This window comes from Elephantulus edwardii, unplaced genomic scaffold, assembly GCF_000299155.1.
Source record: "Elephantulus edwardii isolate Elephantulus edwardi_28Jun2011 unplaced genomic scaffold, EleEdw1.0 scaffold00215, whole genome shotgun sequence".
Taxonomy (NCBI): Eukaryota; Metazoa; Chordata; class Mammalia; order Macroscelidea; family Macroscelididae; genus Elephantulus; species Elephantulus edwardii.
The window spans coordinates 2,080,825-2,083,933 of NW_006399965.1; the positions used below are offsets into that span (position 1 = coordinate 2,080,825).

General features: G+C 40.2%; 1 pseudogene; it reads left to right on the plus strand.

Moving 5' to 3' along the window:
* The first annotated feature begins 1,660 nt into the window (after positions 1–1,660).
* LOC102845781 lies at positions 1,661–3,031 on the plus strand (annotated as a pseudogene).
* Positions 3,032–3,109: the final 78 nt, after the last annotated feature.

Sequence of the window (3,109 nt, forward strand, 5' to 3'; positions counted from 1 at the left end):
CTTTCTTCATGAGGCTCTTGGGACCTAGCAACCCCTCTGCATCTGAGCTTCTCCAGGAGCTGACAGTTGCTTTCGGTGCCGGCAACATCCCGCCATGCATATTCCAGCTTGCTGATATTCTATTCTTATTTTCTTTGTTTGGAGGTATACTATATATTGTGTACATTAACAAAGTGTATAACCATACGATTTTTACACATATGTACATCTGGAAGCAACCACACCCAGAGAAACATAGAGAGCATTTTATATATTCCATAACTTTCCCCTAAACTCATTCCCACTTTATATACACCCCATTCATCACTCCAGGTTTTGCCTGTGCTTAAGTAAAATATTATAATGAGTTGTGAAAATAACTGGAGGCAGAATGTCAAAGGAAAGAATTCACTTGGCATTTCTCAAGCTGAAGGAACTGAAGAACAAATTGAAGCCTCAAATTACAATACTGAAAGATGGTTGGGGCACAATCTTGAATGATCCAGGAAACATTAAAAGAAAATGGAATACACAGAGTCATTGTACCAAAAAGAATTGGCTGGCATGCAACCATTTCAGGAAATAAAAAAATATCAAGATCCAATGATAATAAAGGAAGAAGTTCAAGCTGCTCTGAAGGAATTGGACAAAAATAAGGCCTCAGGAAATGAAAAAATGCCAGTTGACATATTTCAACAAGCAGATGCAGCCCTGGACGTGCCTATCAGGCTGTGCCAAGAAGTCTGGAGGACAGTTACCTTGCCAACTGACCAAAAGAGATCCATATTTATTCCTCTTCCTCAAAAAAGTTGTCCAGCTGAATGTAGAAACTATCAAAAGGTATCATTAATATCACATATAAGCAAAATCTTGTTGAAGATTGTCCAAAAATGACTAGAACACTACATAGACAAAGAACAGCTAGAAATACAAACTGGGTTTAGAAGAGGCCACAACACTCGGGACATCATTGCTGGTGTCAGCTTGATCTTGGCTGCAAGCAGAGGATAACAGAAGAGTGCTTATTTGTGTTTTATCAACTATGCAAAGGCATTTGACTGTGTGGATCATAAATTGTGGCTAACCTTGAGAAAAATAAGAATCCCAGAACTCTAGATTGCACTCATGTGAAACCTATACCTAGACCAAGAAGCTGTTGTCTGAACAGAGCAAGGAACACTGCATAGTTCAAAATCAAGAAAGGAGCGCATCAGGGAGGAGTCTTTTGCCCATACCTTTTCAATCTGTATGCTGAACACGTAATTCGAAAGCCTGGACTTTATGAGGAAGAATGTGGCCTGAGGAATGAAGATTCACTAACAAGATGATGCAACTTTACTTGCTGAAACTAAGAAGGACTTGAGGTACTTGCTGCAGAAGAATCAAGGTCTTCAGCCTTCAATATTGATTACATCTGAACATCAAGAAAACAAAAGTCCTCATCACTGAGTCAATAGGTTGCATTATGATAAATTTAAGCTTTTAACGATTTCATCTTGTTCGGGCCCACCGACAACACCCATGATCGGCTGCCTTTTCAGCAGTCAGACAATCAAAAGACGAGTTACATTGGGACAATCTGTTGCCAAGGACCCCTCCAGAGTGCTAAAGGGCGAAACATTTTTAGGACAAGTATCTGATTCCTCTAGTTCTTGGACTCTGCTTGCAGCATGGCCCTGAAATGCCAGTCTTCTCTCCAGCCACTAGTGAAAAAACATCACCTGCGGGAGATGGTCTCTGTGAATTGCTGAAGGAGGGAAAAGAACAGCGGGAAGCAATTGAACATATTGACGAAGTAAAAAAAGGAAAAAGACATAGAGAAAGCTCTGTTGGCCTAGTGAATAGAAAGTTATGCTACCAAGCCAAAGGTGGGTGATTTTAATCCGCAGCCCTCAGGCCTGGCTTTAACTGTTTTTGGTTAAACATTCTTCTAAGTGGTATCTGTTCATTTGCTGTACAGAGGTAACTTGTAGTTATTGTGATGCTGAATACTGTGACACTGATGTGTCAGATGTGATAATGGTTACCCATGGTGGATGGTGTTTGTTGGAGCTCCCCGATTAAAACAAGCTTGGAAGCAGGAAGCTTGTCTCCGGAAACTGAATGAACATGGAGAAACGATGTAAGTTAAGTTATACAAGTGTTCAGGTCTTTCATTCATAGGGTCACTATGAGTTGTCTACAACTCAATGGTACTTAACAACAACAACAATGGACAAGCCAGTGAGGAGATTTTGAAAGCAGAACAGAAATAGAACAAACTCCGCCAACTATTCTTTCAGAAGAGGTCAGAATTGATTGCCAAAACCCAAATTCTTGGGTAAAACTGTTTGTCAACCATCCACAAGTATCTTCATTTCTCTGAGAGGAGGATGAAGATTATTTGATGAGATATGATAATGAGAGGATGCATTGACCAGAGTTGAGGCAACAGATGTTGAAGATAATAAATCAGGTTACAGAGTAGATTTTTATTTTTATGAAAATCCTTATTTTGAAAATAAAATTCTCTCCAAAGAGTTTCATTTGCATGAGAGTGGTGAGCCATCTGCAAAATCAACTGAAATCAAATGGAAATCTGGAAAGGATTTGGCAAAATGTCCAAGTCAAATGCTTCATAAAGCCAGCAGGAAGAGGCAGCGTGAAGAACCAGAGAGCTGCTTTACTTGGTCATTCTGCTGAAGCAGCAGCAGATGATTTAGGAGAGGTCATAAAAGATGATATTTGGCCAAGTCCAGGACAGTGTTATTTGGTTCCGGATATGGATGATGAAGGAGAATGAGAGGAAGACGATGACAACGATGATGAAGAAGAAGAAGGCTGTTGTGGGGTGCCATTGAGTCGTAAATGACTCATAGTGACCCTATGAACGAAAGACCTGAGCACTGTTCATAGAGTCTCCGGAGGCAAGCCATTTCGGAAGTGGATGCCACTCCTGAATCCAAGCTTGTGTTAGGAAGATAATAATGAAGAAAGGGATGAAGATGAAGGAGAGGAAGATGAAGATAATGATGAGGGAGAAGGAGAGGAAGACTAAGGAGAAGATGACTAAGAACACTGATGGATTCCAACCTTTTTTCAATTTCTTCAGTCCCTGGAAGCAAGTTGTAGTCTTTTGTGTTTTTTTTTT